At 37.2% G+C, this 24,859-nt stretch overlaps 1 protein-coding gene and 1 pseudogene across 3 annotated transcripts in view; both read left to right on the top strand.

The window, feature by feature from the left end:
- Nucleotides 1-24,859, top strand: part of MRPL39 (mitochondrial ribosomal protein L39) — a 157,606-nt gene that overhangs the window by 108,767 nt on the left and 23,980 nt on the right. The window lies entirely within an intron of this gene.
- Nucleotides 50-6,106, top strand: LOC308506348 (large ribosomal subunit protein uL30-like; annotated as a pseudogene). The gene is made up of 2 exons: nucleotides 50-91; nucleotides 5,511-6,106. The product of its transcript is annotated as a large ribosomal subunit protein uL30-like (transcript).

Genomic DNA, 24,859 nt, shown 5'->3' with positions numbered 1-24,859 from the left:
GGCTGAGCTCTGAGCTCTGGAACATTCCTGAATCTAGAGGTCAGGAGATATGGAAGAACCAGTAAAGGAGGCAGGAAAGGAGAAAAGGCAGGTGAGTATGGACTCTTATCTGCTCATTAGATTGTAAGTTATATGAGGACAGGAATCTGGTGCTTATTCAGTGTTGTATCCTTCTCTAGTATCTCATTCGCAGGAAGCAATAATAGGTACTAACTGAATGAATATAACAATATAGGACAGTATATTGTGTTTTGCATATGAAGCAGAGAGTTCCTCTTTTCCATGCCACCAAATTCTTGATCTTCTTGAAAGTTCTTTTTCTCAGGCGTAATGATAGAAGATGTACAAATTCTTTCTTTTTGGATTCATGTGTCTCTTCCCAATGCCCTCCTATCATTCTCACACTGGTGGCTGTAGAGCACCAGTGTGCCAGTATGTAGAGCAGCAATGAGTTATTCTTTTACCTTTCTGATCATGCAGGATGAGGTATTGTCATGTGGACCAGCTTCCTTTACTTCCCTTAAGACTTAGGGATGATAATCAGCCTCCATGTGCTTCCTCAGAGAAGAAGAGGGGCCTTATGTAGGACTTTACTCCAGTGCTTTCCATATTTTCTTTTCTTTCCATCAAACACATTCTCCTATTTGATGCTTTTGTGTTTTGGAAGAGAGTCACTCATGACCTCTCAAAGAGACCCTCACAATTGCACCAGTCTTCTGAGTTCTCAATTTAGCTCCACTAGCTGCAGCACTGAGCCCTCCAACCAAGGACCCAAAGAGTCATTTAGTCCTCTTACTCTGGTAATGTTCGAATATGAGTATAACAGAGTTGTTTCCTTGGTGGTGCCTAGAAACAGTGTATGTTGACCTCATTACAAACGTTCTCTACATGGTGCAATACTACACAGCATGGAAAATCTATTTGAACATATATTGTAGAATGAAATAATATAATAAAGAATAAAACTCAGAATTTTGCTTTCAAAGTTTTTGCCATAGGGAAAAGTAACATTCAACTCATGAGGCTCATAATTAACAATAAAAAGCAGAGAAAGTATAGGAGAAACTATAAGAAACATTTCAGTTTCAAGTTTCAACAATTCATGGATTTTTATGACAATTCTTAAAGTTGTTGGAAAGGTGATGATGACAGATATGTCAGAATGCCCTAGAAATGACCACTATCTTCAGGCCAGGAACTGAAGGAGGTAAATCCAAATTTTGCAGAAAAAAATAAATGAAAAGAAAATAAAAAGTCTTTACCTTCAGAAGCACCAAATCACTGTCCTACTTAGGTTGCTCACATTGTTGAGAAAATGTCAAGCATCCTTGTGCTTAGAACATGCTTCTATTTATTGCTTTAAGCGTTGGTAAACTTGAGAAAGTAGCTTAGATCTGGATTTCAAAATTGACACTAGTGCATTCATTTCAGGCATCATAATGGTAAATGTGTAAAGCATGTGTCACATTTATCAGTTAGTTAATCCCTGTACTCCATAAAAGCAACTTTCATTCAAGGAATCCATTGTAAGTGTGAAGTGGCAAACTATTATCAGGCTGACTTTGGTTTGAAATTTCAGATGACAAACTTTATGTAAAAATATGTCACATCTTAAGACAAGTATGAGAAGCAAATGATCTTTCTTTTTTTGTGTGTGTGGGATTCTATGCTTCATAAGGAACATTTGGCTTCCTTTTTCCAATGTGGAAAATGCACTGGGGCTATCCAGTAGTCTCCCTTTATCCTCGGGGAATATATTCCAAGACCCCCAGTAATTGACTGAAACCATGGATGGTGCTGAACCCTATATACATATATATATATATATATATATATATATATATATATATATATATATATATATACTATTTTTTCTATATATTCACACATATAATAAAGTTTATAAATTAAGCACAATAAGAGATTAACAATATTACTAATAACACAATAGAACACATAACAATATAGTATAATAAAAGTTGTTTGGATGTCTCTGTCTCTGTCTCTCTCTTTCAAAATATCTGATAACTGATCTGATAGCCTAGTTGGCTAAGTGACAAGTGAGCCGGGAACATATACGGCATGGATGTGCTGGGCAAAGGGATGATGCAAGTCCCAGGTGGGATGAAGCAGGTGGCTCAAGAGTTCATCACGCTACTCAGAACAGTGTGAAATTTAAACTTATACATTAGTTATTTCTGGAATTTTACATTTAATATTTTCATAAAGCAGCTGATTGCAGGTAACTGAAACCAAGGAAATTAAAACTGCGGATAAAGGCGGACTACTGTACCGTAAGCCCTCATTTAATGACTTCAATAGGTCCTGCATTTCTAAGTGAAATGATGTAAAATGAAACTAATTTTGCCATAAGCTAATTGCTATAAACAATAATTAGTTTCCTATGGCATCTCATCAACTTCATAACAAAACTATGTTGAACTAAACAACCTTATTTGAAGACTTGCTATAGTTTAAAAGTAACACTTATGCAACCTGCTACCAACTCTTAGATGAAATCTAAGAGAATGGGGCATTTACATTAGGTTGAAATGGTTCTCAAAACTTTATTAAATTTAATCAAACTTAATCAAAGAGTCTTTTCTCAAAGGAGATAGAGGCTAAATAAAAGTTTCCACATTGATCAAATTTTTGTGTGTTAAAAGTCATTTACACCTTATATTTTAATTTCCCCCCCTCTTTTCTACTTTGTTGCATCGTATTCTCAAGCTTTACGTTGCTTTTAATTTCATACACATCAAATATTGTACTAAAATTTATTCTTGGATCATCATTATGACTTAAAAAGTCATTTTTTCTTTGGTTTAGCTGATTGTTATGAAACCAATGAAAAGCAACAGAAATTGTACTGGGTTATTGATTGTTTTAGTCTGCTTTGGTTGCCATAACAAACTACGATAGATTGGTGGCTTAAATAGCACAAATTTATTTTTTCACAGCTTGGAGATTGGAAGTTCAAGATCAAGGTGCCAAACAATTCCATTCCTGCTGAGAGGGCTCTTTTCCTGGCTTGTAGATAGCTGCTTCTCCTTGTGTGCTCATGTAGCTTTTTTTAAAAAAAAATTATTGGGGAATATTGGGGAACAGTGTGTTTTTCTAGGACCCATCAGCTCCAAGTCAAGTCGTTCTTTTCAGTCTAGTTGTGGAGGGCGCAGCTCACTGGCCCATTTGGGAATCGAACCGGCAACCTGGGTGTTATGAACACTGCGCTCTAACCAACTGAGCCAACCAGTCCACCCGCATATAGCTTTCTTTGGTAGTCCATGTAGAGAGAGATTTCTCTCTCTTCCTCTTCTTATAAGGTCATCAATCCAATTGAATCAAGACTCCACTCTTATGACACCATTTAACCTTAATTACTTCTGAAGAGCAGCATCTCCAAATAAAATCACAGTGGGGGTTAATGCTTCAACATATGACTTTTGGGTGGGAACATAACTCAGTCCATAGCCCTGATGTATCAACAGATATAACTACATCAATATTTCCAGGGGTTTAGCATCCTGCACAGTTTTTCCATTTCTACAGTCAACATTCACGGAGCATGTTCTCTGCACCTGACACTGTGCTAGATTTGGGGCATTATAAAAATGAATAAAAGAGTCTCCTGCCTGTAAGCTTATATAGTCCAACAGGTGAGATTGATGTGTATATCCCCGAACATTATAATACCATGTGAGCAGCAAATAGAAATATGCACATGCTACTCTATCAAGAATGTGTCTCTACACAGCATTTTCCATCGATATCTATTCATTAGTGATTTTTTTCTTTTTTACAGAGTAGTCCACTATTTCTACTCCGATCTCTGACAATAGGTTCTATCCAGTGAGCCACCAAAAACTATGTTATGTTTTAGACAGAACACTTTATTTCTCAGCTGCCTTAAGATCTTCTGTCAGAATTTCTGCTTCTTTCAGTGACTGTGGAAAAGGCTGTCCTTGTGCCCTTATTTCTCTTCAGTCTTTTCTCTCCCTCAATATGTGATCGAAATGATTTGGAATCTTTAAATGTCTTTCACATCCTCTAAATGTCAATATATTTCCCCTATCAACCACTAGGACTGTTTTTAATTGGAGGTGAATCACTTTCCGCTTATGAAGAACATTTTCTCACAGACTTTGACTTAAAATTAAGCAGCATAAAAATTTTACAATTGCATCAATTTCTATTTCGATGTACAATGAAGTTAGGTATGTCCATACATTAGTGTGTTTTTCTAATTTATGCTTGGTCACCCTTTCATTCGTCATGAAGAGTTCTGAAATTTTTGGTATCAAGTGGGTCAAAAAGTAGGACCACAGTTTATACACTTTTAAAACGCTCTTTAATATCATTGTCACTATCAGATCTTTTCAAGGCTGTTCTATGGTTAATTTCCAAAATTAGGCTGTAAAAGTTCATGAGACACCATGAGTTTATAAGCACTGAGCTGGGCTTTGTTTGAGCAGCTTCCTTGGTACTATTATAACCGTTAGGTTTTAAAACTGTTTCTATGAGTTTTGCCCTTTTATTTATTTTAGCCAGTAGACACACCTTTTCCTTTTTAAACTGGTGAGTTGATGGCCTTTCCTTCTAATAACAGTTGACATAATTCTGTTGAGCTGAAAGGAAACACCATTAAGGAAACACTGGTTGTTTCCAACTTTCTCAGAGCTCTGTAAGGAGGAATGTAGATCTCAAACCAGGGTCAGGTGGAGAAAGACATACCAGGTTATGCAACTAAGAATTTCAGATTCTCAGGCATTCTTCTCTTTGCTTGGAATTTACATCTTTGCCCTTGCCCTAGGATGCTGAATTGGAAAAATAATGAAATGCCATTTTTTTTCACCTGTTAAATTGTCAAATGTTTTAAATAAGTGATACCAACCATTGCTGGCAAATACTCAGGGATATAAACACTCCCTCACTTTGGTGGGAGGAGTGTGAATTCCTCAACTTTTTAGCCAATAATTGTGGCAGCAATTATTTGAATTAAAACTACTATATATCATGCAGCACTTTTGGTTCTAGAATTCTAACTTACATTTTAAAATATCACATTTGATAAAGAACATATATATACAGAAGAATGCTATTTGTAGCATTGTTTTTCAAGTCAAAAAATGATAAGCAATCTCACTGCCCATGAATAGGAAGTTGATTAAATTGTGGCATGTGTGTGTGTACGCACACACACACACAAACATACACAATGGAAAATGACATATTGGGATATTTAAATGTTCCAAATGTGAGAGGTGTTCACAATATACAGTGAGATGTATAAAAGCAAATTCAGAGTAAGGTGAATAATATCAACCTGTTAAAAAAAGTCAAAACCGAAAAACAGGTTATATGCTCTTTTTCTGCTGGAACTATGGAGGGTATAAAAAAGAAGAAAAAGACGTTCTTGCTGTGCCTGAAACCCTTAAGAAAAAGTGAAGGAATTTTGCAGAGATGAAGATAGGTTTCCGAGAAAGAAGTTTGCTCAGAGAATGTTTTAGAAGGCAAGGGAAAAGCTGATCTATGAAGAAGGTAGATACTATCACAAGAATACAGGCAGATGTACAGAACTGAGAAAAGAATGGTTAGCATGGCAGGAAGAGCTGGCAGCTTCTGCGTCTCTGCAGAACTCAAACTGGCATATGTCATCAAGATCAGTCGTAAAGGTATGACCCCAAAAGTCAGACAGGTGCTGCAGCTTCTTTACCTCTGCCAGACCTTCAGTTGTACTTTTGTTAAGCTCAACAAGGCTTTAATTAACATGCTAAGGATTGGGAAGCCATCTGAGTATATTGCATCGAGGTACCTGGACCTGACATCAGCAAATGAATTAATCTACAAGCATGGTTATGACAAAATCAATAAGAAGCTGCGTTAGCAGATAACACAATGATTGCTGGATCTTTTGGTAAATATGGCACTATCTGCACAGAAGATCTCATTCTTGAGATCTATACTGTTGGAAAGCACTTCAAAGAAGCAAACTACTTCAGCTGGCCCTTTAGGTGGAATGAAGAAAAAGACCATGAATTTTGTAGAAGGTGGAGATGTTGGCAATAGGAAATACCAAATCAATTGGCTTATTAGAAAGATGAACTAAGGTGTCTACCATAATTATTTTTGGAATCTGGCCACTTAATGAACAATGACTGCCTTCACATTGAAATGTAAAGCAAAAAACCAAGAACAACCTGTCCCAAAAGAAAACAGGTTATGTGATTAACCAAAGAGAAAACGGAACAAGTACACACCCAGTTCTTCATATTTGTTACTTGAGGGAGGTATGGGGGCCTACTTACTTTTTATTCATTTATGTATTCATTTGTTATACAAGGAAAGACACAGAGATTGATGCAGAATGAGAGGAGAGCTGAACACCAATATGGCAGCCAGCCTCATTATCTCCTCCTTAAATGGGAGGAGCAGGGGGCTGCCTCTGACTTTTTGAGCACAGGGATTTGGAGCAGGATATTGACTGATGAGGAAGAGAATGGCTGGACCACTCAAGTTGTCTGCAGTTACTGACAGCCACTCTCCCATATTCAGTGGACATTAGGTTGCCTGGGGCCACTCTCCTCCCTGTTCTGTGCAACTGTGCAATAATATCCTGCTTCAGAAGAAGTTCTGCTCTTACCTATGCCAAGCTCAACTTCCTAGGGTGGGAAGAATGAGAACAGCAGAAGGTTATTTGTGGATGAAGGTGCATCTACTACAGCTATTAGCAGATGAGTCAAGAAATTCAGCAGATATTCATGCTTCTCTCCTCACCCCTCCCACAGAGGTAGGCACCAGTCTGCATGTGGCTGTGACTGTCCAAAGATTTGCTAGGAGAAGAATGTGGTCGGATATTATTTGAAGTTATTAATCTATACTTTTTCTTCTCCCTACATATATTTTCCCTCTCTTTTCCTCTACAAACAGATAGTTGGCCTTGAGGAAGTGTGAGATGTCACACTTTATCAGACTTTATCAGACTTTATCCAGTGAGATAATGTTTCTGGCTATGAATGACCAGTAACTCAAATCTGAAAGAAAAGTCAGGCAAGATTACCAGGAAAGGCAAAAAGAAGGAGGATATGTGGGCATCAACCAAGTACCTGGGCCAGAAACATGTTGGGAGATGAATTTTCCAAGCTGGAAAGAGGCTCCCATGGGAATAGGGGAGTGTAGGAAAGAAGAGAATGAAGCAAAAGATAGGGTCAGTGCCTGATTTTCAACTACGTAAAGAAGAGAGTGGTAAAACCCAATAGAGGAAACCCATACTTGGCATTGATACAAATGAAACTAAAAGTTTCCGTTTCCCCAATGGCAGACATATTGGGATTATAAAAAATGGTGCCATGAATATTCTTGTGCAAGAGTTTTTCTGGGATTAATACTTTAGAAGTGGACTTGCTTGGTCCTAAGCTTCGAACTTTGCTAGATATTTCCAAAATGCTTTCCAAATTATACCAATTTGCTCTCTCAACCTCTTATATTTTTCTTCTCAAATGTAAACTTCATTCCCTGTAGTAAAACTTCAGTGTTCATTAATCACTAGTAATTAACGTTAAGAACTTGAAAGTTCCTGTTTCCCCTAGCTTCCCACCACACTTATCATTGTCAGGCTTTTGAATTTTTTCCAGTCTTATGGATATAAAAGGGTATCTTGTTTTAAGTTTCATGTTTCTGTTACTAGCAAGTTATAGCTTTTCTGTTTTCATATTCTTATTGGTTATATAGAGCTTCTCTTCTGAGAACTGAAGGTTTATATTCATTTCTTTACTGGAATTTTTGTCTTTTTCTTATAGGATATTTTTATATATTCTAGATTGTAATTATTTCTCAAATGTCTTGTAAATATTTTATTTGTCTCCAGCTTGCCTTTCAACTGTGTTTATGGTGTCTAGTATATAGAAATCTAGAGTGTTAATGTCATCAAATGTATTCATCTCTTAGTTAGTACTTAAGTTTTTTTTCTTAATAGATTTCATTTTTAGAGTGGTTTCAGGTTCATAGCAAACGGAGAGGAAGGCACACCAATTTCCCATATATCCTCTACTTACACATATGCATAGCCTCTTCCATTATCAACATCTCCAACAAAGTGGTACATTTGTTACAAATGAGAATCTTTTTATATTTTAAGTGATCTTTCTTACTTTAATGTAATGAGATAATCTCCTACATTTTCTTCTAAAACTTTTAAGTGTTGTTTTGAATCTTTATGTCTTTAATCATGTGGAATTCCTATCTGTGTATAGAATGAGGAAGAATTTAACTTTCTGATACATTTAAAAGTTCATTCCTCAATCACCTGGGGTCAGAGCATTCTATTGGCAGGTTCCCCTGCATTCCCACTGAACGATCCAGGACAGCACAGCAGTTACAGCAGGTTTTAGGATTAGACATTGTGGGTAAACCACTGGGCTCATGATAAGTCCCAGAAACCAAAGAGCAAACTAGTGGTGTTAACGGAAATAGTGAGTGGGATGACCTCTGTGGAGTTCCTCATGTTGGGGACATTGGCTAATAGGAAATTAGGGACATTCACTGATTAAAAAAAGGTCAACTGGCCCGGCCCCTCAACTGGTTATTAGGATCTAGGTCAAACAATCAACCAACTAGCAAATGTAGTAGCAACTTTGGCAGAACTAACACAGCTGAAGTATTTTCCAAGCAAATGCGGACAACCCAGAGGAAAGTATTGTCTAAATAATGTTTAATCTGTGTAATATCACAAATTTATTTAACATATACTATAACCTTTTTTAAGTTCTTAAAACCCTGAACATAGTGGAGAGAAGGGAAAAATCCTCCTTTAATTGTTTAATTGAAAAAAAAAGATTTATATTTATTTCTCTCCCCCAGAAAAAAATAAAATAACATTAATTTTAATAATTTGAGCAGAGATTATTTTTTCCTACAAAATTGATTTCCTATAAAATTAATTTAAGTAAATTAACTACACAGAATTTCATGGAAATCTTCATACTTATACAGCTTTCTAAAGAAAATAAAAAAAACCTTGAGTTATATAAACCATTTATATTTGTATTGTGCTTTCTAAAGTAAAATCTCACTGTACATCATCTCAGTTACTAGAATTTAAAAGTATAAGTCAGAATCCAGTGTGTAATTTCTAAGATGAGTACCAAATTAAGTATTTGAAATATAGATTGGTCTTTGTAATTATAAAAAAAAAATAATTACCTGGGGCTATCCCACATGTATTCTGAATCCCCCATTTGGCTCCGTAATTTTTCTAATTCTTCTACAACACATGGGATTCTTTCTATGAATGACATCAGTTTGGAAATACCCCATGGTTTTTCTGAGTTATAAATGGATATCTCACTATGAATGCCTGATTATATTATGATTCATACTTTCACTTCAGGTTTTTTATACTATCATTTTGAAAAAGTGAAAATGAAACAGTTTCATTGGCCAACAAACAGTTCACAAGGGAGAGGAAAAAGTAAGGTGGACTATAATGATTCACAAAATATTCCAGGATTATATTTCAAATATTTCTGAAAATATTGTGAAAACCATTTTTTAAGGAAAAACAATGTAGATGTGACAAAAAATATTTCTCTGGGAGAGTTAATTTGAGACTTAACAATGATTGTCAGAGTTCTGCTTTACACACGAATATTTCTTCTAGCGTCTCTATCTACCTATCTCTCTCTCTCAACTCTTTTTCTGTGTATAACCTAGTCTTCTACCTAGAATTTGTTCCCTTAAGTATTACACTATGATTGAAAGATGATGATAGCTAGAGAGCTAGAATGAAAGAAAGGGAGAATGAAGGAAGGAAGGGAAGAAAGGAAGGAAGGAAGGAAGGAAGGAAGGAAGGAAGGAAGGAAGGAAGGAAGGAAGGAAGGAAGGAAGGAAAGAAAGAAGGAAAGAAGAAAGGAAGGAAAACATAAAAAGTTCTAACATGACTCCAGGTTTGAGAGCCTTTATTCATACTTTAAGTTCCCTTAGGGCTGGAGTCACACCTCCTCATTTCTGTGTCCCCTGCACTTTTGTCAGTTCCTGGCACATAGCAACATTCAACAAATGTTTGTTGAGTAAATGAACACAGTAGCTGAAAAACAATTCCTGTATCTTATGGTTTTCTGTGGAAAACCACAAGAAAAAAATGTCTTTTGAGGTCTCAGCATTCTAGTAACCATGAAGTATCAGGAATCTAATGAATTTCTCTTATGAGATCCTTAAAACACTAATGCTAATTATCATGAGCTATGATATCTAAGGGAAGATGCCCTACTGCCTTGCAATTCTTTACTTAACATTACTTATTAGAACGGGGATTTTGCCAGAGATTATAAACCCTTTATGAAGATTAATGTGATTTGAAAATCTTTCGATTAAGTATAAATTTACTTTCCTGGTGGTTCCAACCAAAGAATTATGTCTTGTGGGCTAACATGTGTTTTCCTATAAATGAATTAATTTCTCACCTTCAAATCTCCCCTTCGCAGTCCAAAATTTTTTTTCTATCTATAGTACTTTGATGCTTGTATTTCAAATTTAGCAACCCCGTTAGCTTAAGGCATTGGAGAGGACATCATCTTCTGTTTTTTACCATCATTAACTTCTTAAGATGGAATAGTCTAACTGATTAGTTAGCTAGTCACTCTGCAGATTTCTAAAAGGTTGAACACAGAAGCAATATGATTGTATAAGTGGTAAGGAGTAAGAATTGCCTAAAGGACAGCACATTTGTGAAGACTGTTTAGTAGGAAATATAAAAGTCACTCCTCCCCCAAGTTGTCAGGAGCCCCAAAACACCATTTAAAAATATTAGAACACCTGAATGTCAGTTATACCAATAATCTGAGCTGAAAATAACATTGAGAATGTGCTGAGACTAGTACTGAAATCGTTCTTGTTTGAATGATTTGTGATAATCAGGAATAGATTATCAGAATTGCTATAGATTACCAGAATCACTATAAAGATTGTATGTATATTAATGAAAAGAAAGTCAAACAGTGAGATTCTCTTTGAAAACTTAAGGTAATTAATAGCGGAAATATGGAAATCATCTTACTGAAACAGAATAGCTTATAAACCAATAAGACTTGACTTGCAACCTGTTAAATATTTTTAAAAGAAATAATGTTTTAAACAGAAAGGGAGTTGGTCAGCCTCTCATGTGAAATAAGAAAACAAAGAATCCATGAAGTACACTTTGGCAGAGAATGCTAGAGAAATTTGTTCCCAAGATTTGTTCTTCCTGGTGTTGATGGTTGAAACTGTAGCATTAATTATTCTTTGTTTGATGCCACTGAACATCTTGTTTAAATGATCCCCCACTTACTCTGAATTCATATTCACTAAGCAATATTTTGATTATAATTTGATTTCTGATATAACTTTACAAGGAAGGAATGCTTTGGCTAGAGGACCCCTTGGCAGTTGCATGTCTCGTTACAATTAATGAATTTTTCCCTTGGTTTTGTACAGAATTCCTCTCAATCTAGTTTGTATAAGTTATAATTCCCAAGTTTGACCACGTCTGGGTCACTGACAAGATTGAGTTTTCATATGGACAGGGCTGAGTGACAGAGTTTGGGTTGCAATGGTTGCTCCGAGGCTTTTGCCACTTTCATAAGTCCTCCTGGCTTTCCCACTTCTTGTGGAGACAGTCTGAAAGATTACCTGACAGAGTGGTGGGCCACAGATGTTAGCTTCCATTCCAAAGTGTTTCTTCCAACAGCTTGTATAAGGAAGAGGGAAAGAAAGAGTATACTGAGAAGAAGCAGAGCGCGGAGAAAAAGGAGAGCAAAAGAGTTGGCTTGAAGAAATGCTTTATTGACAGAAATCTCTCTTGTGATGGCAGACTGTACCTTGTCAGGTATGATGGTTAATTTTATGTGTCAACTTAGCTGGGCTATGGGGTGCCCAGACATTTGGTCGAACATTGTTCTGAGTGTTTCTAACAGCTGAATCTGTAGACTGAGTAAAGCAGAGTTCCCTCGCCCACGTGGGGGCCTCATCCAGTCAGCTGAATATCTAGGCCTGATATTGCTGGTGGCAAAATGTTGATCCACCAGCACAAGAGGGGACTCTTGTCTGCCGACTTTTGAGCTGAGGTATCAGTATTTTCTTGCTTTCAGACTAACTGAACCATCAGCTCTTTCTGGGTCTCAAGCCTGCCAGTATTCAGATTGGAATGACACGATCAGCTCCCCTGGGTCTCCAGCTTGCCAATTGAAAATCCTGATACTTGTCAGGCTTCATAATCACGGGAGCCATTTCCTTACGGTAAATCTTTCTCTCCATCTATATACATCCTATTGATTCTGTTTCTCTTGATGGACTCTGACTAAGAAATACCTCAGGTGTCTTCATGAAATGGCATGTTGCCGGAAAATTTTACTTTTGCAAATGAATTAGCTCTTTCATGTGCTTATTGGCAGGGGAAAATATTTTCATCTCAACTAGATTTCTGTGACTCAGAGTGAATGTGTTTCCTATTTTTTTTCTTTAATGAGGATACATCCCATCTCATGAACACTTGTCAAATTTATCCCCAGTAATGGAAAATTATACACAGTAATGAACTTAAAAATTTGGTGTACTCTTATGTCAGCGATGTCTGTGGTCCATATTGCCTGGTTGGTTTTATTTGTGATGCTGCCACATTTCCTTTAGCTTAATAGGCTTTTCCCTCAAACCCCCAAATTCAAACCTGACTCATCTCTTCACTGAACCGTCCACTACAAAGTCAACAACTCTATGACTTGCAAGTCCTGCCAAAGTGTTTTTAAGTATGATTTATCAAAGGAAACTATAAATCAACAAGTGGTTACACTCCTTCACAGTAGCATAAGACTGTTCATTAATTCCACAAGCATTTATTGAGCACCTACCAATGCACCAGACTGGAGAAACAGAGATGAAACAAATACAGGCCTTTTTCTTAAAGACAGAAGATAGGAGAACAGAAGATAGGAAAAAGAAGAGGGGAAGGAAAGTTTATTGAGCATCTGTGCTTTACCAGGCACTCTGTTGGGGGCTTTGCAATGGATCCTCACAACAGCTCTCCAAGTAGGTACTATTATTCCTCATTTATGAAGACACCTAGGCTTGGAGAGATCTCGTTAGGAGAGCAGAAATTAGCTAGTATTCCCTGAACCTCAGTGACAGCCTAGAGTTGAAAGCCGGGTCAATGGCTTCATACCTATTCCTCTTTGCACTTCACCTTGTTGCTTTGTTCTAAGCCTACACTGTGTGACATGATAGCCACCAGCTACACGTGCCTACTTGAAATGTGACCAGTCCAAATTGAGATGTGCTATAAGTGTGAAATCTCAAACCAGATCACAGAGACTTAGTATGAAAAGAATGTAAAATATCTCGCTAATATTTTTTATATCGATTACATGTAGAAATTATAACATTTTGGATATACTGATGTATTAGCCATGGTTTTACAGAGAAACAGAACCCATGGTATTTATTTGCCTGTCTGTCTGTCTATATCTATGTATTTGTGTATCTATCTATCATCTATCTACAGAGAGAGATACAGAGACAGAGAGAGACAGAGATATAGAGAGAAACAGAGACAGAGACAGAGAGACAGGAGAGAGAGAAGGGGGACATATTTTAAGGAGATTGCTCATGCTCATAGGGCTAGTAAGTCTAAATCTGCAGAGCAGGCTGGCAGGCTGGAGATTCAGGTAGCAGTATTTGATATTGCAGTCTAGAGTCTGAAATATTGTTGATATTGCAGTCTAGAGTCTGAAATCTGCATGATAAACCGGGCAGGCTGAAAACTCAGGCAGTGTAATGGACTGAATTGTTCCCTCTGCCCCCTCCTTCTGACCAATTTATATGTTGAGCTCTAATCCTCAATATGTCTATTTTTGAAGCTTTGACCTTAAAGAGTTAATTAAGTTTAAATGATGTCATAAGGGTGGGGCCCTATTCTAATATGACTGGTATTCCTATAAGAAGAGGAAGAGACACAAAAGGTACCTGAGAAACAACCACGTAAAGACACGGAGAGAAGGTGGCCCTCTGCAAGCCAAGGAGAGAGGTCGCAGAAGAAACGAAACTGCCAAACTTGCTCTTGGACTTCTAGTCTCCAGAACTGTGAAAAACTAAATTTTTCTTGTTTCAGCCACTCAGTCTGTGATATTTTCTTATGACATCCCCAGGAAACTAATACAGGGTTTCTATGTTGCTGTCTTGAGTCCCAAATTCCTATTTTGGGAAACCTCAGCCTTCAACAGAGTGGACGAGGCCCACCCACATTATAGAAGGTAATCTGATTTACTTAAAATCTACTGATTTAAATGTGACTCATGTCTAAAAATATTTTCACAGCGACATCTGGATTGGTGTTTGACCAAGCAAGTGGGCATTATAGCCTATTCACAATGACACAGAAAATTAACCATCACACCTGGACTCAATAAAACATACTATTAACATTTTCCACCTGTTCCTTTTTAAAATGTGGTTACAAGAAAATTTTAAATTATACAGTTATTTTAAATATATTATTTTAAATTATATATGTGGCTGACTTTTGTCACTCACAGATTTCTATTGGACAACACTGCTCTAGACATTGATGAGAATAGATGGCAAGTTTCATAAAAGATGTATGTACCAGGTGTCATGGAGCATGGGAGGAAAACACTGACTCTGCTTGGGGCTATTAAGAAGGACTTTGCAGAGATGGTGAGATGATTGAAGTACAAACTCTGGAGCCGGAATGCCTGGGTTTGAATCTCTGCCCTGCCACTTCACTACATGAGTGACCAAGAGCAAGACATTGACCCTCTCTGAGCCTTATTTTCTTCATCTGTAAAGTGGGGTAGTAATTAAGCCTTGTGCGTGGGGTTGTTGTGACGGTTAAATAATTTTGTACAATGAAGCAGTTATAACAGTGCCTGAGACAGTGGAGCTCAGTAAATATTTGTTTAAAAGGTCATGCTTGGGCAGAATGTGGAAAGATGAAGAACTGGGCAGATCTCCAAGGGCTTATTGAAAGGGATGGATTTCCAGTGAAGGGAATATCAAACCCTCCTCTTTGGGATTCACTTTCTGTCTTACCACAGGAAAATAAGCAGCAGGGTCCAATGAGCGTATTCTGTGGCTGAGAGTTTAGCCACCGTGACTTTTTGCATCATGGGATGAATGCCAAGTGTGCACTTAACATGGTGCTTGGCACCGCTTGTGGTCCTCATCCTACCTAATGTCAACTGCATATCCGTGCTGACCATGCTCTTATTTTAGAAACACTGGGATTTTGGCATGATTGCTTCCTGGTTTTCTCCCACCTCCCTAAGTGCTGCACCTTCGGCCCCGTTGTACAATCAGTCCTCTTCTAGGTGAAGCTCAATCCCTGTTTCTCTCTTCCATTCATTATATGCTGTCCCTTAGAACATCCCATGAACACTCGATCAAGGCCTTCATTACCTCAGATACAGCACATGACTCATAAATTTGTGTCTACAGTCCAAACTCCTCTCCAGAGTTTCATATCTGAATAATCAAATACCTACTTGATTACCTCTGATGTCTCAGAGACATTTCCTATTCAACATGTCCTAAATGTATTCATTCGTTCCCCCTTCACATACACCTTGTTCTCTTTTAGTGTTCCCAACTTGTATCTTAACAAAGCCAGAAACATGGGAGTTATCCCTTATCCCTCTCTTTTAGTTTTCAAATCCATGCCAATATCAAGACTTACCAGTTCGACTTCACTTAATCCAAGGCTGCCATCACTTTTCACCTAGGTCATTGGAATAGACCCCTGCATCCTTTTTGTCCCCATTCTAATTTCCTTGTCACACAATGGTCAGGCTGGTATTTTGAATTTCAAACCTCATCACATCATTACTCTTCTCAAAATATTCCATGGTTTCTCACTGGATAAAATTAAAAAATCACTGTCTTAGAAAATCAAAGACAAGGTTGTAATCTCCAGCCCCATTTCACATCAGGCTTCTCTTCATTTAGGCACACAGATCTTCTGTCATCTCCTTGTTCCAGTCACATGCCTTTTGGCCATAGGACCTGTTCCCTCTGCCCCTCCCCATATTCTCAGAACATTATTCCATTTCAGAGAATTTACCATAATTGACATTTATTCACTTGATCATTTGATTATTGTCTGTTTTCCCCACTAGTTCATAAGGTCCAAGAAGCCTGAAAGGGACTATGTCTTTTCCCTCCTATTGTATCTCTGTCCTAGCACAGTGCTGGTACACAACAGGGGCTTGACAAACAAATGCATTGTCTCAGTCAACACTCCATCAACTCGGCCTCAGAGGTGCTTCCATTCCTCAATTTACATGTGCAGCCAGCGAGGTTCAGTTGGTCTGTCGATGTACCCACGATTGCAAAGCTATTAGGTAGGACTTGGAATTTTGAAAACAGGTCATGCTTTTTGTACTCTTCCACATTATATTTTGTGTTTCTTAAACTTTGGGGAATAACAAGAACCCTGAGACTATGCCCATCTGCCCCCCTTTTTGTGCTACTGGATTACACTGGACATTTGGATTCTCAGTGATTGTACTTATTTCTGAACATGCATTTACTGACTAGTTTTTAATGAAATGTGATCAAGACAAAATAACCTTTGATGGTCCCATAATCAGGAACTCTGGATATTTTTGATTAAGTGGAAGAAAAATGTAGATTCAGAAAACTGAGAAAATATTTCATTGATGAATAAAAAATTGTTCCAAATGTGTGGCAAAAGAAACAAATATAGTGAGGTGAAAAACAGGATGGTTTAATTCAAATGCATAAAAAAACACATTGACAAATTTTTACCATCTCTATTAGTAATAATCAGGATGACTTGTATGGTTATATACTCTTTTTATAAAGTTTGTCCCCCTAAAATTGCTGATATTTGACCATTTTTGATTTCAAAACAGCATTTTCTTATGGTTTAATTCTCTCTCATAAAGAGACATTCCCTTATCTTTCCTGTGTCTCAGGAAACATTTCATTTTTCATCAGGCTTTTGAAAAGAGGCCAATTTTGATTGACTTTGCTGAACAGAATGTTGATTCTCCTTTCTCCGCCAACTCTATATGTTCATCCATCTTCCATTTGGAAACTGTGGACTAGTTAGAGGTAATCTGCTCTTTGATCAAGGGTAATGAGGCTTCATGTAGTAAAAAGAATGGAAGAGCTCATGAAGCTTCAAGGACTTAGCATATTTTTAACTCCTCTTTTAGAGAAAATGGCCTGAAACAGTATCTTCTTGAAAACTTTGATGTGACTCATGGCAATTACTCATGTTGAGTGAAAGCAGTGGACACAATGGATTTGATCAGGGATCAGGAGGTAAAGTCTATTGAAGGAAGGAGATGAGGAATCATGTTGACTAAAAGATATGACCTTGGTTTCTGAATTTCCAGTTCCTCTTCTCTATATAAGAGGCCTTACCGTACCTTATTTCTCATCGATGAATATCCATGAAACTTTCCTTTTGTAGCTTTCTAATAAAACTCTATTTGTGCTTGTTAGGGAAAACTTTTTTCCTCCCCACAAAATAATCCATGACCAAGACAAGAATTAAATAGGATGATATATGTGAGTTTTTTGTTTGTTTTTTCTTTTCTTCTTTTGTAAATTATAAAGACAAATCTGAGATGCGGCTATTTAAAAAAGAGGAATGTTCTTTCTCATGTGAAACTTGGCTTTCAGAATAGAAATTCATTTCATGTTGGCCAATAGATTGTGAAAAACCAATAGTCAAGGAGAAGGTGTTGCTTCAATGACATATGAAATGCATGTTATTAGGTTGGTTTTCTCTTAGACCATCAACACAAATACACAAGCAAATATCATTCATTTACAACACAGAGGCTTTTAGAAGTTGTTCAGTTGGAGTTCACCTTTTCCCTTCAGAAGGGATTAATCTGAGCTCTTACTGTTTATGGACAACCAAAGAGGTCACCTCTGGCCACATTTTAAAAATTAGTTGTACAGCTGTAAAATCAATTGAGCTAGACCTGAAGTATTATTTTTTATGAAAAGGATTCATCCCTGTAGCAGTATGAACACGGGGTTTTAGAAAATTGTTTTGCTAAGACATAGAGAACACATTGGAAAATATTACAAATGCTTTTATTTGTATTGAATCCTTTTCATTGACTTTCCGAGGGGGTTATTTGAGCAAAGATTGAACTGAACTTAAAGGGTAAAGATCTGAAATCAGAAGAATCATCTTTCTTTATTTCTGAACAGCAATTATTCAAAGCTCCCTATTATCTTACTTTTCCCTATCTATGGATAAGGAGATCTGGGCTTGATCTACATTTCTTTTAGTAATGTTTATTCCATTGTAGAGCAGATATCTTCATCTTTTTTATGTGTTATCCTTGGTACCAGATGTTAGTAGGGTATAGAGCTATTTGGGAACTTTTCCAAAGCTAAATGATGAGTGTAGGGATCACATGTAAAAAGACAATGTCTCTGGTTTAGAACCCCAAAGACAATATCTCTTATTGTAGCAAAGATTGTATTTTAGGGATTATTTTTCTTATTCCTGGCAAGTAAAATGTTACATACAAGAGGATGTAAATATTTTTGAGGATTAGAGAGGGACTAAGCAAGAAGGAGCTGTTAATTATGGGATAAAAGCACAAACCTTCGTAATTGTGTATCCCCTGAAGCTGAACACAAGACTTTGCATAGCTTCTCACCAATGCCTGCAGTCATTCAGACATTCTAGAATCAATAGTGTATTAATATTCTGAAGGCTCCACTGGTTGCTGTCTGCTTATCATTGCTTCAAGACTACATTATGCTCTAGGGGCACTAGTAGTAAATGCCTATACCCTTTAAGTATCTATTTTGTACCAGTTACCAGTTGGGCAAAATGGGTAAAATGATGTTATTTTATCATATTTTAGAGATGATGTAAAAGCCTTGCCATGTACTATTTTATTTAATTTTTTAAAACCTCTCAAAAGAAGGTATTACTGAATGTATTTTACGATACAGAGGCTTAAAGAGCTTAAAGAGATGTACCTGACTGCCTCCTCCACACACACACCATTATTAAGTAAGTGGAAGTTTCAGGATTTAAATCTAAGTTAATTTCATTCCTAAATGGGTGCTCCTGACTAATACAGTAAACTGCTTCTAAGCACCTTTTTTAAAATTTTTTTTTGGACTTCAAGGGACTGAAATTCTAGTCATACTGGTAAATTTGTTAGTTAAAATTAGTGGTTTAAATTAGGTTTGAAATGACCAGTCAGTCAAGAAGGTCAGGTTGGAGGAAAGCATAGACACTAAGAGAACATGGGAGAGGCATCTAAACTTGACTGATGGATGGCAAGTCTAAACTTGACTGATGGAGGCATCTAAACTTGACTCATGGCATCCTAGAGAAGGTGACTATATTGGAAGAATAAGAGTCAGTCAACAGTGATGGAAGAAAACCATATTTCAAGCATTGGGGAGGGCATGTGCCGCACAGTGGAGATGATATTATTTTGTGAAGGTGGGACAAGTGTGGAAATTGAGGCATGATCCTGAGTGGAAGTAGATAGGTTGGTAAGGATCTTGTACAGAGACCTTAACAGATTTTATCCATAAAACAATAGAAGACTTTGAGAATTTCATAACTAAGAGTAATGTGATCAGATTTCAATGTTAAAAATATCACTTAGGTGGTTGTGTGAAAATTAGGTTTGAAATGACCAAGATTGGATGCAGGGAAAACAATTCTGCTGTTAAAAGGTAATTTATGCAAGTGGAGATGAGTTCTCAAATAGGATAGTGATATTATGGATAAAGAAGAAGAGAAGATTTGAGGGATATTTGGTAATACAATTTACTGAATTTGGTGATTGGATCGAATGTACAGAGGAGATTAAAAAAAGATCTCAAAGATAATTGCTAGTTTTCTGTCCTGCCTGACTGTTTTAGAGAAAGAGTGGCTATCTGGGAGGAGCAAGTTACTGGGAAAACAATGGGGTATATCTACAGGACACACAGATGGGATGGCTGAGAGTTTACAAATGGATTTGGAGCTGAGCAGAGATGTCCAAGCTAAAGATGTGCTTCTGGAACTCATTAGCATAAAGGTGGTAATTGAAATCATTAGACAGGATGAAATCTTTTAGGGATAGTGGGAATAAAGAGGAAGAAAAGGATGAGTAGAGGACACTCCAACATTTAACAGATGGGTAGAGGAAGAGGAGCCTATGAAAAATAAAAGGAAGACAAAACCAGATAGGTAGAAAGGAATCCAGGGCTGACTACAGTCAATTAAACAAAGAGAGATAAGAACTTCCAAAAGGGGAATACCAGGGAACAGCTTTAAATTCTACAGAGAAAAGACTGAAAAACATCCTTTAAATTTAGCAACAGGGTGATGGTTGACATACATTTCTCTTCAGTTTAATGACAGCTTTTGTTCCTCACTCTCCTCACTGGGATTAGGCTTAGTGTGGTTAGAGATGGTGGTGGGGAGGGAGACGTGGGGGGAGGTAGGGGAGACATGTTAGCTTGGGGTTTGCACACCACTCCAATATCCACAAAGAGGTAGCATAGTAGAAAAGGGTTTCCCTCAGCTTTTTGAAGTAAAAGTACTGAAACCAACCTTATAATTAAATGATTTCTAAACCGTTTCTCTGTTTGTACACCTCGCCCATGGAAATCAAGTGATTGCTCCTTAGAAGGAGACTGGAATAAGGTTTTATCCTTTTCCACCTCATTCTCTCTGAGTATCTCTATGCAGCAAACATTGGGTGAAGAATCTATAGTTTTAGTATCAGCAGTTGTGTGTTTATAAGGTGGTTTTGTATACTCGTAGTGTTAAGAATATAATTTCTACCAATCACACTGAGTGAGAATTGTGCTTTTATGCTTTGTGACACTGGGCAATTAGTCAGAAATAAACACTTTCAATGGTTGAGCTTGAAGTCAGATAAGTGTTTGGACACTGCCTCATACTTCCTGGGTGATCTTGGGCAAGTTAACTAATTTATTTTTGTTCTAATGTCCTCATAGGTGAAGTGGAAATGATGCTATTTACCTTGTGAGGTATTTATAAGTATTTAAGGAGATAATGTACATTAAGCATTTAGAACAGTTCTTTGCACATAACCATTGCTTAATAAATGTGAATCACTATTATTTTATTTCTAATCTTTAAAGTTAACCTTTCTTCTCTGCTTTGGGGACCTTCCCTGATTGAAGATTTTCAGGCATTTCTTCTTCCACACGTCACCACACTACCCTGTTTAGGGTTGTCATTCAATCTTCCTCCCTTCCGCCTTTCCTCCCTCCCTCCCTCCTTCCCTTCCTTCCTTCAAATCTTTATTCCTGTTAATCAAGCCTAGAGTTCAATTACTTTGAACAAATCAACTTTTTTTTCTGTGAATCCTGGTGCCTCTTTAATGAACTTCAAATTTATTTTCTTCTTTTCATGATCAAGTCTTTCAATTCATAGTCTACACTCATTATGTGATTTGTTTTGTTTGTAAACTTAGAAATGGAAACTTAGCCTCCTGAAACTGCTTATGGCAAGGGTATGAGTGACCTATTTCTAGAGAAAAGGGCCTTTTAAAATCCTCCACCTCTTGGGTTATTCAGCTGCATGTGATTTTGTTGAGAACCCTTTTCTTGAAAAATCTCTTAACCTTCTTTTCTGTGTCACCACAACATCCTCAGTCTTTTCTTCACTGGTTCTTATTTTCCCTCCCACATCCTAGTCATTGGAGTTTCTCAAGGATTAGGCTTTAGCTTTCTCTTCTCTTTCATACACTAATTTCTTCACAGAGTTTTGTCTACTTAGAGATTTTATCATAAAATTGATAAGAAGTATTACATCTACAAATTTGCTCTGAGTTTTTGACTTATAGTCAACTTCCATATTTCCAAACAACTAGAACCCCTGCTATCTTCTCATTCTTCAGCAGATAAACTCAACTTTTATCCTTTCTTGGACTTTACTATTTTCTAATCAGTAAGGACTTTTCCCTTTTCTATATTTCTCTTAGATTACACAATTTGGTTAGTATCTGGCTTTCTTTTTAGTGTATAATTCAATTTTTATTGCATTTAATAAATATATACCAAAATATAGTTTTCTTCATTTGCTTTTTAAAAGATTTTTATAAAAAAATAGCATACAATATTATATTAGTTTCAGGTGTACACAATAGTTATTCAACATTTATAAACCTAAAGAAGTGATCACCATGATAAGTCCAACAAACATCTGACACCGTATCACACTATCACAATATTATTGACTATATTTCCTGTGCTGTACATTATATCCCCATGACTTATTTGTTTTATACCTGGAAATTTGGACCACTTATTGCCCTTCACTTTTGCCCCCCATTTTTAATTTTTCAGTTACAGTTGACATTCAATATTATTTTATATCAATTTCAGGTGTAGAGCATATGTCTAGATATTTATATAATTTAAGAAATGATCCCCCTGACTAGTCTAGTACCCACCTGGCACTGTACATAGTTATTACCGTATTATTGACTATATTCCCTGTGCTTTACTTTACATCCCCATGATTATTTTATAACTATTAATTTGTACTTCTTAACCTCTTCATCTTTTTCACCCTGCCCATGATCCCCTTCCCAACTATCACCCCAATAAATCTAATTCCCCTTTTGACACCATATGTAGTTATTACAATATTATTGACAATATCCCTCATGCATCCCCATGACTACTGTGTAACAACCAATTTGTACTTCTTAATCCCTTCCCTCTTTTCACCCACCACCCCAATGCTCTTTGCATTTGGCAACCATCAAAATGTTCTCCATCTGTAAGTCTGTTTCTGTTTTGTTTGTTTATTTTGTTCTTTAGATTCCACATATAAGCGAAATCACATTGCATCTGTCTTTTACTGTCTGACATACTCCACTCAGCACGATACCCTTCAGGTCTATCTGTGCTGCTGCAGATGGCAAGAACCCATTCCGTTCTATGGCCAAGCAATATTCCATTGAGTATATGTACCACCTCTTCTTTATCCATTCTTCAATCTACAGACACCCAGGCTGCCTCCACATCTTGGCCATTGTAAACAATGCTGCAATGGACATATGGATGCACTCACTCCCTCAAAGTAGCATTTTGGGTTTCTTCAGATAAATACCAGGAAGTGGGATTACAAGGTCTTTCTTTGTTTCTTGTTATAGCCTTTGTTTTAAAGTCTATTTTGTCTAGTATAAGTATTGCTACCTCAGCTTCTTTTGTTTCCATTTTCGTGAAATAACTTTTTCCATCCTTTTACTTATAGTCTGTGTGTCTTTCAGTCTGGAGTCTCTTGTATGCAGCATATGTAAGGGTCTTGTTTTCTTATCCATTTGGTGACTCTGTATTTTTGATTGGAACATTTAATCCACTTACATTGAAAACAATTGTTGATAAATGTGTAGTTATTGCTTTTATATTATTCATATTTAAATTTTTCCCCCCACTTAAAGAAGTCCCTCTAATATTCCTTGTAATACTGGTTTGTTGGTGAGGAGCTCCTTTAGATTTTTCTTGTCTGGGAAGCTCTTTATCTGTCCTTTGATTTTAAATGATAGCCTTTCTGGGTAGAGTACCCTTGGTTGTGGGTCCTTGTTTGTCATCACTTTTGAATATTTTGTGCCAATCCCTTCTAGCCTGCAAAGTTTCTGTTGAGAAATCAGCTGGGAGTTCCCTTGTAGGTAATGAACTGCTTTTCTCTTAATGCTTTCAGGTATCTGTCTTTGTCTTTAACCTTTTCCACTTTTATTATAATGTGTCTTAGTGTGGGTCCGTTTGGGTTTGTCTTTTTTGGGACTCTCTGTGTTTACTGAGCTTGTACGTCTATTTCCTTCAGCAGGTTAGGAAAGTTTTCAGTCATTATTTCTTCAAATAGATTCACAATTCCTTGCTTTCTCTCTTTACTTTCTGGTACCCTGTGTTGCGAATGTTATTACACTTGATGTTGTCCCAGAGGTCTCTTAAACTATTCTGATCTTTTGGATTCTTTTTTCTTTCTTCTGTTCTGATTGGGTGTGTTCTGCTACCTCTTCCAAATCACTGATTCAAACCTCTGTTTCATGTAGTCTGCTGGTGATTCCTTCTAGTGCATTTTTCATTTCATTTTTTGTATTCTTCACTACTGACTGGTTCTTTTATATGGTTTCCATGTCCTAGTTTATACTTGCTAACTCTCTGTTGAAGTTCTCACTAAGTTCCTTGAGCATCCTTATAACCATTGTTTTGAACTTTGTTTCTGGTAGGTTGCTTGCCTTCATTTTGTTTAGTTCTTTTACTGGAGTTTTCTCCTGTTCTTTCATTTGGGGCGTATTTTTGTTTGTTTGTTTGTTTTTTCACTTTGGCTGCCTCTCTGTGTTTATTTCTATGTATTAGGTAGATCTTCTATGTGTCCTAGTCTTGCTGGGTGGCCTTATGTAGGAGATGTCTTGTGGGGCCCAGTGGCACAGTCTCCATGGCCACCTGAGCTGTATGCTCCAGAAGTGTCTCTTCTGTGGGTTGTGTGTTCGTCCTTTTATAATTGATTCTTGATTGCTGTTGGCATGTCAGTGGGTGGTATTGACCCTCAGGCTGACTGGCTATTGCATTTGGCTATGTCCACAGTTTATGGGCTACTGTGCCAGGGGCTTACCCCATTAGGTGGCATTCACCCCAGTGGGCTCTGGTGCCATTTGAGTCCACCCTTTGTGTGTGTCACTTGTAAGGCTAAGTGGGTGGTGCTTTGCTGTGGTCTGAAGCCAGCCTCCAACTATGTTTGTTAGTTCTGGGACATTTTGGGAGGGACTCTGGTGCAGGCCCAGGTCACCTTTTGCCTGTGACTGGCTGGGGAGTACCTGGCAGGGGCTAC

Source organism: Rhinolophus hipposideros (assembly GCF_964194185.1).
Source record: "Rhinolophus hipposideros genome assembly, chromosome: 2".
NCBI lineage: Eukaryota > Metazoa > Chordata > Mammalia > Chiroptera > Rhinolophidae > Rhinolophus > Rhinolophus hipposideros.
The sequence above is the reverse complement of the archived record's forward strand: the minus strand, read 5'-3'. Positions and strand labels throughout refer to the sequence as shown.